Below are 14,761 nucleotides of genomic sequence, written 5' to 3' on the forward strand. Positions count from 1 at the left end.
ATTGGAAAGATAACACAATGAACTATATTATGATGGAATAAAATGAGTTATTTGATGTATAATTCTAGTTCCATGTATTTATGAAAGTTAGACATTTTGTTAATGTGTTAACGATTTTCCGTTTTGATGATGAGCTTGATGTGAATGATGTTCTTGGTGATGAATGTGAATTATATGTGGATAATTCATGGAATTGTGTATTCATTATATTCTATAATAATTATGATTAATTTATAATTGTTAGAACTATGTATTGGATATCTTAAATGCACACTTGATTAAATATGAAATTTATGTATATGTGAGACATGTACGTACGTAGTGATTAAGCATGAAATTGAAATGACATGGATGTATTTGTTTGTTATGTGTCATTGTGATGGTTTGGTGTGGATAAAATTGTGTATGTGTTATGATGTGAATTGATGAATAATGACACAATACATGTTATGATATACTTGAATACATGTGATTAAATTATTGTGTGATAATTGATGTGTTGTTTGAGATTGAAGTCATGTTGTGTAATGTTATGCAATGTTTGGAAAGATGTGATTATGTAGTTTAAGAGGTTGAGAATCGTCTTATTTGCATAAGTCCTGTTGTTGCACATTTACACTAGCATGAGTCTTTGAAAGAGGCAATGTCGGATACTCTCGCGGAGATTATTTGCTTGTCCCAAACCTAACGGGAATGGGGTTTCAAAGCTTAACGAGTATGAAGCTTTGAGGTGGTTATCTAGTATGAGAGATGGACAATCGAATTGCCGGAAATGATAACGGAGGGATCCACATGCATATCGCATTGAGTCACACTTGAGTCGCACGTGTTAGTGTGAATTGTTGTTGTTGTGTGATTTATGTGATATGATTATGTGGAATGATGTTATGGATATGCATATATGTGGATTTGGTGATTCATTTGATATGAATTGTTGATGTGTTGTTGATCTAATATATGTGATTGAAACATATGTAATGAAGATGTGAATATATATGTATTGAAGATATATGTATTTATGTGAATATGTGAATCATATTTGATTGATGATGATGCATGTAATGAGAGAGGTGATTACTTGTATATATATGCTCAATGATTTTTTTTGAATCGTGATGGAGATGAATATGTATATTTGGTAATATATGTTCATACTTGTGATTTGTCGATGAATTGTATACATGTTTATATATTAGAAAACGTGTATACGTGATTATGTGAAGATAACTTGTATACTTGAACTATGGTTATGTTTGTATACAATTGGTGCCTTGTGAATGATGCTAGAAGGAATATGTACTTATGATCTATATGTTGTGAAATATGATTATATATATTAATTATAGTAATTACGTATGATTAATTTGATTGGATGAGCTATGTCGTAAGAGATAAACATGTGAATCTTGATATATTATATATATATATATATGCATATTTATGTGAAGAGTGATAAATTCTTGGAATGTATTCTTGTTGTGTTTTACATTTTCCATTATTATGTTTATTTATAATGATTTGAATTCTTACCCTTCTGTTTGAATGATGTTCATTGTGACATCGCGCGGGTTCCGAAGAGTAGTGGTGTTTCAAAGGAAGCTTAGTTTGGAGTCTTAGAGCTCCTTAGTGTGTCGTGACTAGGTAGTCACATGTGCTCTGGTCAAATGTAACACTTGGGGTTTTGGGTTTATTTTGTTATCTTTGAATTCATGTTATGAGATAATTGTTTACTCATATGTATTTCTTATTTGAATATATTATGTTATTCATGAGTGGCCTTGAGCCGATATATTTGTGATATGGTGGATGATGTATGGGAATCATCTGACTTTACCATTTTATTGATGATATAATTATTCCGCTATGGTTTTGCATGTTTCGTTTTAAATTGTAATTTCGTGTTACTTGTATATGACCATTGCATGTTAAATTGATGTTGTGTTTTTGTAAAAAAAAGTGTAATGCCCTCATGAGATGCATGCTTGTTTACTCAGATTATAAATATATGCCTTATTTTAGTAGTATATAATTAGGGGTGTTACAATAGCCACTAGTAGTAGTAGTTACATTAAGACATGACACACATGAGACTTTAAGCCAACTAATTTGAGATCTTTAATGGATACAAGCCTCTTGACATTTGATGAGTAACCATGCGGCACATCGATACTTTGTAAACACTCACAAAAACTTGTTTTCTCTTTTTTAGACAAAGTGTAGCAAAAAGGAGGCAAATACATCTTGTTACCTATATATTGTGGAGTTAACTCTTCTCATATACCCATCACGCCCAAATCTATACGAGCATTAATACCATATTTTGTCTAGTCTTGAATGTCGAGAAGTGTTCCGATTACACAACCACATACATTGTTCTCCACGTGCATCACATCAATACAATGTTTTACCTCAAGACTAGACCAATATGGAAGATCGAAGAAAACTGACCTCTTTTTCCATATATTTTTCACAATATATCCCTTTTGGTACTTTCCAAAGACAACAATAATGACCTGTTGGCATTGATAAACTTCCTCTCCAGTTAAGGGCTTTGGAGCAACACCATGCTCTTGTTCCCCATTAAAAGCTTTCCGCAATCTATGATATAGATGATAACGATTTAGAAATTTTTTATGCCCGAGATAAACCGTCTTCTTTCCTTTTTCAAGCTAATGGTAACATGTGTCTTTTTCAAATATAGGACACGCTTTATGCCCTTTAACTTTATACCCAGACAAACTGCCATATACCGGAAATCCTTGATGGTGCGAAACAACAAGGCATGCAAATTGAACTGTTCACCAGAATACGCATCAAAAACATCAACCCATTCCTCCCAAAACACTCTTAAATCATCAATCAGTGGACTTAGATAAACGTCTATGTCATTTCCTGGTTGTTTTGGGTCCGAAATCATCATCGATAACATAATATATTTAAGCTTCATGCACAACCTAGGAGATAGGTTGTAAATCTTATTCGCCTCGTAATAACGAATTGGTAGTATGTTACCTTCTGGAAGCATTTGTATCAACAATTCAAGCAATTCGGTAAAACTTTTATCAGTCCACCCATTATTTGCCTTCAGATTAAACAATTTTAACACGACTGACAAACGTGTAAAATCTGTGCATCTCGGGAACAGAGGTTTTGTTAGAACAAGAATTGTTCTGATCAATAATCTTAGTTTTGATGATAACAATGTATATGAATTTTGCTCAAGATAATATGGTACTCTAATCCTATGCAATTTCCCTTTCAGGAAATATATAAAGAGTACGCACAAATCAGCGCTAAGAAGCTTTGACTCAGAAGGTTCAGTATGTAACTTCAGCACATGGTCTGGCAAGACATCAGAAGATGGTCAAGCAGAATCAGAACATGGTCTATTAGAAGCATCAGAAGAACTTGAGTTCAGAAGCAGAAGCATTGAAGTCATGGAATCACGCTCAGAAGCATATCAAGATCAGAAGATCAGAAGATGCTCTGCACCAAGCTGTTTGTACTCTGATGATTTTCAACGTAGTATTTACAAAGAACAAATCAGAATCAAGTACTAGATGGCAGGCTACGCTGACTGACAAAAGGAACGTTAGAAGCTATTAAAGGCAATGTCAGTAGTCATAGCAAAAGCAAGGCTCGAGGTAGTTGACAAAACATTGAAACATTAAATGCAATGCTGTACGGTATACGCAAAGCATTAAATGCTCCCAACGGTCATCTTCTCAAACGCCTATATATATGAAGTTCTGATGAAAAGCAAGGTTACGAATCTTGAACGAATTTATTCTGAAAAACTTGCTGAAACGCTGTTCAACTCAAAGCTCAGAAACTTCATCTTCATCAAAGCTCACTACATTGTTGTTGTAATATATTAGTGAGATTAAGCTTAAACGTTAAGAGAAATATCACAGTTTGTGATTATAGCTTTTCAGAAGCAATTGTAATACTCTTAGAATTGATTACATTAATTTGTAAGTAACTAGAGTGATCAAGTGTTGATCAGGATACTCTAGGAAGTCTTAGCTTGTGTCTAAGCAGTTGTAATTAGAGTGATCACGTGGTGGTCAGGATACTCTAAGAAAGTCTTAGCTTGTGTCTAAGCAGTTGTTCCTAGAGTGATCAAGTTGTGATCAGAAGACTCTAGAAGACTTAGAAGTTGTCTAAGTGGAAAACCATTGTAATCTCGTGTGATTAGTGGATTAAATCCTCAGTTGAGGTAAATCACCTTGTATAGGGTGGACTGGAGTAGTTTAGTTAACAACGAACCAGGATAAAAATACTTGTGCAAATTATTTTTATCTTACGAGTTTTGAAACTACACTTATTCAAACCCCCCCCCCCCCCTTTCTAAGTGTTTTTCTATCCTTCAATTGGCATCAGAGCGCCGGTTCTAAGGTGCAAGCACTTAACCGTGTTTAGAAAAGATTCAGGAAGAGAAAAACGCTTCAGTAAAAGATGGCTGGTGAAATTTCAACAAATACATCTACATCTACATCTGGCTCTGCTGAGCAATACAATGGTAATGGTAACAATGGTTACACTAGACCACCAATATTCGATGGTGAAAACTTTGAATATTGGAAAGATAAATTGGAAAGTTACTTTCTTGGTCTGGATGCTGATCTATGGGATCTTCTATTGGATGGTTACAAACATCCTGTTAAAACTACTGGTGTACGGCTCACGAGAAGCGAAATGACTGATGATCAAAAGAAAGATTTCAAAAATCATCACAAATGCAAGACTGTTTTGCTGAATGCTATCTCTCATGCTGAGTATGAGAAGATATCTAACAGGGAAACGGCTCATGACATATATGAGTCCTTGAAAATGACTCATGAAGGAAATGCTCAAGTCAAGGAGACCAAAGCTCTTGCACTAATCCAAAAGTACGAAGCCTTCAAGATGGAGGATGATGAAGACATTGAGAAGATGTTTTCAAGATTTCAAACTCTGACTGCTGGATTAAGAGTTCTGGACAAAGGCTACACCAAGGCTGATCATGTAAAGAAGATCATCAGAAGCTTGCCCAGAAGATGGGGCCCAATGGTGACTGCATTCAAGATTGCGAAGAATCTGAATGAAGTTTCTTTGGAAGAGCTGATCAGTGCCCTGAGGAGTCATGAGATTGAACTTGACGCAAATGAACCTCAGAAGAAAGGTAAGTCTGTTGCATTAAAATCTAATTTTAAAAAATGCACTAATGCTTTTCAAGCTGAAGAAGAAGATTCTGAAGAATCAGAATCAGAAGAAGAAGAAGATGAACTGTCCATGATTTCCAGAAGAGTCAATCAACTCTGGAAAAGCAAGCAAAGGAAGTTCAGGAGCTTCAAAAGTTCAAAGAAGCCTGAAAGAGGAGAATCTTCTGGAGGCAGAAGATATGACAAGAAAAAGGTCGTGTGCTATGAATGCAATGAGCCAGGACACTTCAAAAGTGAGTGCCCAAAACTTCAGAAGGAAAATCCCAAGAAGAAGTTTCATAAGAAGAAAGGTCTTATGGCAACATGGGATGATTCAGAATCAGAATCAGACTCTGAAGATGAGCAGGCAAATCTGGCACTAATGGCCACAATGGATGATGGATCAAAATCTACATCAGAATCAGATTCTGAAGAGGTATTTTCTGAACTATCTAGAGAAGAGTTAGTTTCCAGTTTAACAGAACTTCTGGAACTCAAGGCTTATCTTAGTATCAAATACAAAAAGCTGAAGAAGCAGTTTGAATTTGAAACTAAGAAGCTGGAAGTGGAAAATTCTGAACTGAAGGAAAAAGTTTTAAATCTATCCAAAGATAGTGGATCTCCTTCTGAAACAGAAAAATCCATTCCTAGCATGAATCATATTCTGAAAGAATATGACTCGAGCTTCAGAAAGTTCTTATCTAGAAGTATTGGCAGAAGTCATCTTGCTTCTATGATATATGGTGTTTCTGGAAACAGAATATTTGGTTTTGGCTATGAGGGTGATACCTCACATAAATTTGAACCTATTGATGATCTGAAGATCACATACAAGCCATTGTATGATCAGTTCAAATATGGCCATGCTCATGATATTAGGCTCACGTCACATGCACAGAAGTTTAACACTGTTCACACCAAGAAGCATGTGACACATCCTAAGAAATATCATGCTGATAAACCTAAAGAATATCATGCTGTTCCTCCTGTTAAATATTTTGCTAAACCCAAGTTCAATCAGAACTTGAGGAGAACTAACAAGAAAGGACCCAAGAAATTGTGGGTACCAAAGGAAAAGATTATTCCTATTGCAGATATCCTTGGCTGCAAAGAAGGAAAAGCACAACATGTCATGGTACCTTGACTCTGGATGCTCGCGACACATGACAGGAAGAAGGTCTATGTTCCAAGACCTGGTGCTTAAATCTGTTGGAGAAGTGAAGTTTGGAGGAGATCAGAAGGGCAAAATTATTGGCTCAGGAACTATAAAGTCTGGTAACTCTCCTTCTATTTCTAATGTTCTTCTAGTAGATGGATTAGCTCATAACTTATTGTCCATAAGTCAATTAAGTGACAATGGTTATGACATAATCTTTAATCAAAAGTCTTGCAAGGCTGTAAGTCAGAAGGATGGCTCAATCCTATTTACAGGCAAGAGAAAGAACAACATTTATAAGACAGATCTTCAGGATCTTAAGAATCAGAAGGTGACTTGTCTTATGTCTGTTTCTGAAGAGCAATGGGTCTGGCACAGAAGATTAGGACATGCTAGTTTGAGAAAGATTTCTCAGATTAACAAACTAAATCTTGTCAGAGGACTCCCTAATCTGAAATACAAATCAGATGCTCTTTGTGAAGCATGTCAGAAGGGCAAGTTCTCCAAACCTGCATTCAAGTCTAAGAATGTTGTCTCTTCCTCAAGGCCGTTAGAACTTTTGCACATTGATCTGTTTGGCCCAGTCAAAACAGCATCTGTCAAAGGGAAGAAATATGGATTAGTCATCGTTGATGATTATAGCCGCTGGACATGGGTAAAGTTCTTGAAACACAAGGATGAGTCTCATTCAGTGTTCTTTGAATTCTGCACTCAGATCCAAACTGAGAAGGAGTGTAAAATCATAAAGGTCAGAAGTGATCATGGTGGTGAATTTGAGAACAAATTCTTTGAGGAGTTCTTCAAAGAAAATGGTATTACCCATGATTTCTCTTGTCCTAGAACTCCACAACAAAATGGAGTTGTAGAACGAAAGAATAGGACTCTACAAGAAATGGCCAGAACCATGATCAACGAAACCAATATGGCTAAGCACTTCTGGGAAGAAGCAATAAACACTGCATGTTATATTCAGAATAGAATCTCTATAAGACCTATTCTAAATAAGACTCCTTATGAATTGTGGAAGAACGGAAAGCCCAACATTTCATATTTTCATCCTTTTGGATGTGTTTGTTTTATTCTAAACACTAAAGATCATCTTGGTAAGTTTGATTCTAAGGCACAAAAATGTTTTCTTCTTGGATATTCTGAACGCTCTAAAGGCTACAGAGTATACAATACTGAAACATTGATTGTAGAAGAATCAATCAATATCAGGTTTGATGATAAGCTTGGTCTTGAAAAGCCAAAGCAGTTTGAGAATTTTGCAGATTTTGACATTGATATCTCAGAAGCTGAAAACGAAAGAAGCAATGGATCAGAAGATCAAGTTGCTGCATCCTTAGAGAATCTCAGGATTTCTGAAGAGCCAACAATCAGAAGATCACCTAGACTTGCTTCAGCTCATTCAGAAGATGTGATCCTTGGAAAGAAAGACGATCCCATCAGAACAAGGGCATTCCTTAAAAACCATGCAGATTGTCAATTAGGTCTAGTTTCTTTGATCGAGCCAACTTCTGTTGATCAAGCTCTAGAAGATCCAGACTGGATAATTGCCATGCAAGAAGAAATAAATCAGTTTACAAGGAATGATGTATGGGACTTGGTTCCTAGACCAAAAGGATTTAACATCATCGGCACTAAGTGGGTGTTCAGAAACAAGCTAAGCGAGAAGGGAGAAGTGGTAAGAAACAAAGCCAGACTGGTTGCTCAAGGTTATAGTCAGCAAGAAGGGATTGACTACACAGAAACCTTTGCACCAGTGGCCAGGTTAGAATCTATTCGTCTATTAATTTCTTTTTCCACTCAACACAACATCACTCTTTATCAGATGGATGTTAAGAGTGCCTTCTTAAATGGTTACATAGATGAAGAAGTTTATGTCCATCAACCTCCTGGTTTTGAAGACTCCATGTCTCCAAATCATGTTTTTAAATTAAAGAAATCATTATACGGATTGAAACAAGCTCCTAGAGCTTGGTATGAACGTTTGAGTTCTTTCCTTCTGGAAAATGGTTTCACTAGAGGAAAAGTGGACACTACTCTCTTCTGTAAAACATTTAAAAAGGATATTTTAATTTGTCAAATATATGTTGATGATATTATTTTTGGAACATCTAATGCTACACTTGGAAAGGAGTTTGCTGAATCTATGCAGGCTGAATTTGAAATGAGCATGATGGGAGAACTCAAGTATTTCCTTGGGATTCAAATCAACCAAACTTCTGATGGAACATATGTTCATCAAACGAAGTATGTGAAAGAACTTTTGAAGAAGTTCAATCTTTCTGAAAGTAAAGAAGCCAAAACTCCTATGCATCCAACATGTGTCCTAGGTAAGGATGAGGTAAGTAAGAAGGCAGATCAGAAGTTGTACAGAGGTATGATTGGATATCTTCTATACCTAACTGCTTCTAGACCTGACATTCTCTTCAGTGTTTGTTTGTGTGCTAGATTCCAATCAGATCCGAGAGAATCTCATTTAACTGCGGTTAAGAGAATTCTGAGGTATCTGAAAGGTACTACTAATGTTGGTTTAGTTTACAGAAGATCCAAAGATTACAACTTAGTAGGATTCTGTGATGCTGACTATGCTGGAGATAGAATTGAGAGGAAAAGTACTTCTGGAAGTTGTCAATTTCTTGGAAGTCATCTAATCTCTTGGTACAGCAAGAAGCAAGCAACCATTGCTCTTTCAACGACAGAAGCAGAATATGTTGCTGCTGCTGGTTGTAGCACACAAATGCTCTGGATGAAAAGTCAGTTAGAAGATTATCAAATATTTGAGAGTAACATTCCTATCTTCTGTGATAATACTTCTGCTATTTGTTTATCTAAGAATCCTATATTGCATTCAAAAGCTAAACATATAGAGATTAAACATCATTTCATAAGGGACTATGTTCAGAAGGGTGTCTTATCTTTAAACTTTGTGGATACAGACCATCAGTGGGCTGATATCTTTACAAAACCCCTAGCTGAAGATAGGTTTAAGTTCATTCTGAAGAATATCAGTATGGATTTATGCCCAGAATGAGAAGATGAGAAAATCTTATGTATGGCTATCTTCTGAAATGAGATTGGATTAACGTTTTATAAGAAGTTCTGATCTTAAATCAATTAGAAGTAGTGACTCGTTTATTACTAACGTTTCATTGTCTAAGTTGATTCAGAATATCTTTTAAAGTAAATACAGCTGTATCTAGCTTTCCAGATGGTAACTCGTGTCTACCCTATTTGGACAAGCATGCGTGCAGTTGAGGAGGCGCCTTTCCTAGGTAACTGTTCTATCACTTCATTTGTCATAGTTTCTCTCTCCTCTTGTCACGTAACATTAAATGCCATTCATCATTTCTTTTATTTTCTTTTTCGTTTTTATATCCGTCAAACGTTTCCCTTCCCTAGAACGTTTCCTTCCCCACATTCTCTCTATTTATTTATCCATTTCTTTGCATTCTTCAATCAATCTTTGAGCTCTCTCTCTCTTTCTCTCACTTTTCTATGAATATCTTTTGCATAAACCCTAGTTCATTCTTCATCGATCTAGCGTTCATCATGAATCCTTCGCCTAGTTCTCTTCATCAAAACTTTAAACCAATTGAAGAAACTAAGTCTCAAAAGTGGCTGATCTATTTGAATAGAACGGATGGAAGGGTTAATCGGTTACAGGATGAGAAACATATCTCGGGATGGCATTCCAAGTTTTTCTCAAGTCAGATCTCTTCTTTGATGCTGTTATCAACATTTGTCCAAAGGAAGAAGACTTTCTTGAGATATTGGATGAAGTTAGGTTCCATAAGGACTTAACTTCTATGTTAAGGGAAAGCCCATCTGAGAATATGCTCTCTCCTGGTGAACTGTTCTCAGTTCCTCTTTTGTATTCATTTACTTCTTTCTCTGGGAGCTGCTCAGGCATGCAGAGTTTCAAGATTTGATGACCAAGCAAGAGCAAGAACAACGCTGGGATTCATGATATACTGGCTTAGATTAGGACTAGGCTAGGGTTGTAGTCTTTGTGTCCTTGTAGTTTTCTTTGCTTGTTGCACTTGTGTATCAGCATACATCTTCTGTAACTCTGTTTGGTTAATCAATGAAAAGCTTATTCTGCATAACTCTTGTACTTCTGCTTGTTTTATCAATGATTATTTGTTTGTCTTTCTTTTTTCGAATGCTTACATCTGAATCTTTTACATTCTTTTTGATGTTATGACAAAAAGGGGAGAAATAGTGATAAATGATTTGATTTATATTAGCAGTTGCCAGGAAGAAAGCCCCCACATTACTAACAGAAGCTGCAAGCTTCATATGTTTCTAAGTTATGTTGTTGCAGGAATTGAAGATTCAAGATCAATAAGCAACAAGATGAATCAAGTTCTTGGATTCTTGAAGCAAGCTGAGTGCTATGAAGCTTCAGAATCAGAAGCAAGAAGGAAGAATGTTCAGATATTCTGATGATAGAATATGATCTGAAACATTATGTCTATTTGTTCTGATACATTTTATATGGCTTATATGGCTCTGATACATATTATATGTTCTGAAACATATTTTATGTTCTGATTCATTCATGCTGATTTTTGTCGTTTAGTTTTGTTCTGTAACATTTCAGGATGTAGAGATGCTCTGATGATGCTCTGGTACATTCAACAATGTTCTGATACAATCTAGCATGAAGTGATGTAAGAAGAAATTTAAGCTCTGAAGTTGTCCGATGGAAGCAGAAATCAGAAGCTGTGAATGTTCTGAGGATCAAAGAAATTCAAGTTCTGAAGCTGTCCGATGGAAGTAGGAATCAGAAGCTGTGAATGTTCTGAGGATCTAAAGAAATTCAATGTTCTGAAGCTGTCCTATGGAAGCAGAAATCAGAAGCAGTGAATGTTCTGAAGTTCAAGCATATGTGAACGTCTCTACTGAAATACTCAGGGAAGTCTTTTATTTATAAAATTCTTCTAGTATTAATTTCAGGGGGAGATTATTCATCTCAGGGGGAGATTGTTAATCTTAGGGGGAGACACATTCACATTATGTTTATATGCTTATGCTATAACTGTGTAATTGTCTTTTGCCGTCTGTTATTCTGATTGCAAATTCATATCATTTATATATGTTTCTGTCATCATCAAAAAGGGGGAGATTGTTAGAACAAGAATTGTTCTGATCAATAATCTTAGTTTTGATGATAACAATGTATATGAATTTTGCTCAAGATAATGTGGTACTCTAATCCTATGCAATTTCCCTTTCAGGAAATATATAAAGAGTATGCACAAATCAGCGCTAAGAAGCTTTGACTCAGAAGGTTCAGTATGCAACTTCAGCACATGGTCTGGCAAGACATCAGAAGATGGTCAAGCAGAATCAGAACATGGTCTATTAGAAGCATCAGAAGAACTTGAGTTCAGAAGCAGAAGCACTAAAGTCATGAAATCACGCTCAGAAGCATATCAAGATCAGAAGATCAGAAGATGCTCTGCACCAAGCTGTTTGTACTCTGATGATTTTCAACGTAGTATTTACAAAGAACAAATCAGAATCAAGTACTAGATGGCAGGCTACACTGACTGACAAAAGGAACGTTAGAAGCTATTAAAGGCAATGTCAGTAGTCACAGCAAAAGCAAGGCTCGAGGTAGTTGACAAAACAGTGAAACATTAAATGCAACGCTGTACGGTATACGCAAAGCATTAAATGCTCCCAACGATCATCTTCTCAAACGCCTATATATATGAAGTTCTGATGAGAAGCAAGGTTACGAATCTTGAACGAATTTATTCTGAAAAACTTGCTGAAACGCTGTTCAACTCAAAGCTCAGAAACTTCATCTTCATCAAAGCTCACTACATTGTTGTTGTAATATATTAGTGAGATTAAGCTTAAACGTTAAGAGAAATATCACAGTTTGTGATTATAGCTTTTCAGAAGCAATTGTAATACTCTTAGAATTGATTACATTAATTTGTAAGTAACTAGAGTGATCAAGTGTTGATCAGGATACTCTAGGAAGTCTTAGCTTGTGTCTAAGCAGTTGTAATTAGAGTGATCACGTGGTGGTCAGGATACTCTAAGAAAGTCTTAGCTTGTGTCTAAGCAGTTGTTCCTAGAGTGATCAAGTTGTGATCAGAAGACTCTAGAAGATTTAGAAGTTGTCTAAGTGGAAAACCATTGTAATCTCGTGTGATTAGTGGATTAAATCCTCAGTTGAGGTAAATCACCTTGTATAGGGTGGACTGGAGTAGTTTAGTTAACAACGAACCAGGATAAAAATACTTGTGCAAATTATTTTTATCTTACGAGTTTTGAAACTACACTTATTCAAACCCCCCCCCCCTTTCTAAGTGTTTTTCTATCCTTCAGGTTTATCCTTGTCATTGCACAAAGTATCATACGCATGTGCCCTCTTAAACGAATCTTTTCCAATATCATGCATCATGTCTTCCAGACGATCATCCATTTCTACACTAACATTATCTCTTTGAGACACATTTAACTTTACTACTACTTCACCGTGCCATTTCCATTGTGTATAGCTTTGACAAATCCCTACACGAATTAGATGATCCATGATTTCTTTCTTACTAAGTTTTGGTTCTTGGTCTTCACAACAAACACATGGACAGAGAAAAAGTGCATTAAGACTTTTTTCAGCATTACTTTTAGGAGGAGGATGTTTTTTTAGCATTACTTTTAGCAAACTATAGAAATTCCACCACTCTGTGTTCGTACTCAGCACTTAATCGATTAGCTCTCATCCAACTATGGTCCATACCTATGTTCGCAGAGATGCCGAGATCGTGAGGTGCGCTGCTTCGTGGAGATTCCGCATTTGAACCAAATTTACATCGTTAGTTCAAATGTACTAAATTATATGAAAAATAGAATTAAATTTCAATGGCAAGACTATAACTCAGTCATAGATTTTGAAATGAATCCATCAATTGAATTTCCACCTTTTCCACCATTTGAATCATGCCAAGATGCAATAACATTAGCAAGTATTATGCATTATGATCCTTATCAATTATCTCATCAAATTAAGCATCTTCTACACAATAAAATCCTAGAAAAAAAGCTAGATCTAAGCCAAATAAAACAAGGGCAGTATAAACAATAACATAAGCTGAATAACTTCCCATAGTTGTCTGCCACTATCCTTTGACCACTAAGTTAAACATATCCACTCTAAGCTAAACATAGTACAATCCTTGTCAGACACAACACTAAAATATCAAGATAAACCAAATATTTATTTCAATTAGAGTATACGCTAATAAGAAAAATCTATAATTAGGTATAAATTCTTATTGGATAAAAAATTCTTAAAAGCAAACTCAAGTTAAGTATAAATTGTACCACCATACAATCAATTCCAAACGTAGTAAAAATTTCTCAAAAACACCCTATAATATCCAAGATTTAATATTTATCCATAAAATGATGAACATATTCAATTTGGGAACAAGCAAGTAGCATATTAGAGCATTGTCACAATAGAATAACAAGTTCATCAAAAAAATTATACAAAAGGGATGTCAGAATCGTGAGGAGAGCAATGGCAGAGAGCATCAAATTCATATCATGAAAGAAAAAGTTACCGGTGACAGAGAGGAAGGTATAGCGGCAGTGACAGAGAGGAAGGTTGAGCGGCGGTGACGGTGAGGCGTTGCTGTGGAAAAAGGTTGTTGTGACGGCAATTCGTGAGAGTCGTAGTGAGATAGCAGTGGTGGTGAGAGTCGCGGATGAGACCGTTCGTGACGGTGAGGAAGGTTGACGGTGGTGACAGTCATGGATGAGGCCGTTCGTGACGCTGTTGAGGAAGGTACGAAGAAGAAGTCGCTGCAGCGGAAAAGAAGGGGTGGGAACGAAACGAGCTTATGAAAAAGAATATTAGGGTTTTGTGGAAACAGAATACTTTTTACCTCGGTTGGGCCTGAAGCCCGATGTAATTTTGAAAGAGGATTTTACTTCGGTTGGGCATATAAATCGATGTAATGGCCATGTTATGTAACGTTTACATCGGTTCGGAAAATAAACCGATGTAATGGCCTTTTATAACAAAAATTATTTTATTTACCAAATTGTCACCGTATTTTTATTTTTTTATATCATTGGACTTTTTACATTGGTTGAGAAATTGGACCGATGTAATGACCTTTTACAACAAAAATTCTTTTATTTACCAAACTCGATAATTACTCTATATTTAATATAATATAATGTTACATCCAACACCTTTTTCAAACAAAATAAAAAAGATAAAAACACCAAAGTATTTGACAACGCTGAGTTGGACAACGCTAACTCAGCTCCATATCAATTTCAGGAATTGAGTTATTTGCCTGGATTTTACTTTTAATTACATGGGCCACCATGTTTCCAGAATCATTGAAACATGTCTCTTACAAAGTTGACCATGCCTTACAAG

The sequence above is a fragment of the Vicia villosa genome, linkage group LG1 (assembly GCF_029867415.1).
Source record: "Vicia villosa cultivar HV-30 ecotype Madison, WI linkage group LG1, Vvil1.0, whole genome shotgun sequence".
Taxonomy (NCBI): domain Eukaryota; kingdom Viridiplantae; phylum Streptophyta; class Magnoliopsida; order Fabales; family Fabaceae; genus Vicia; species Vicia villosa.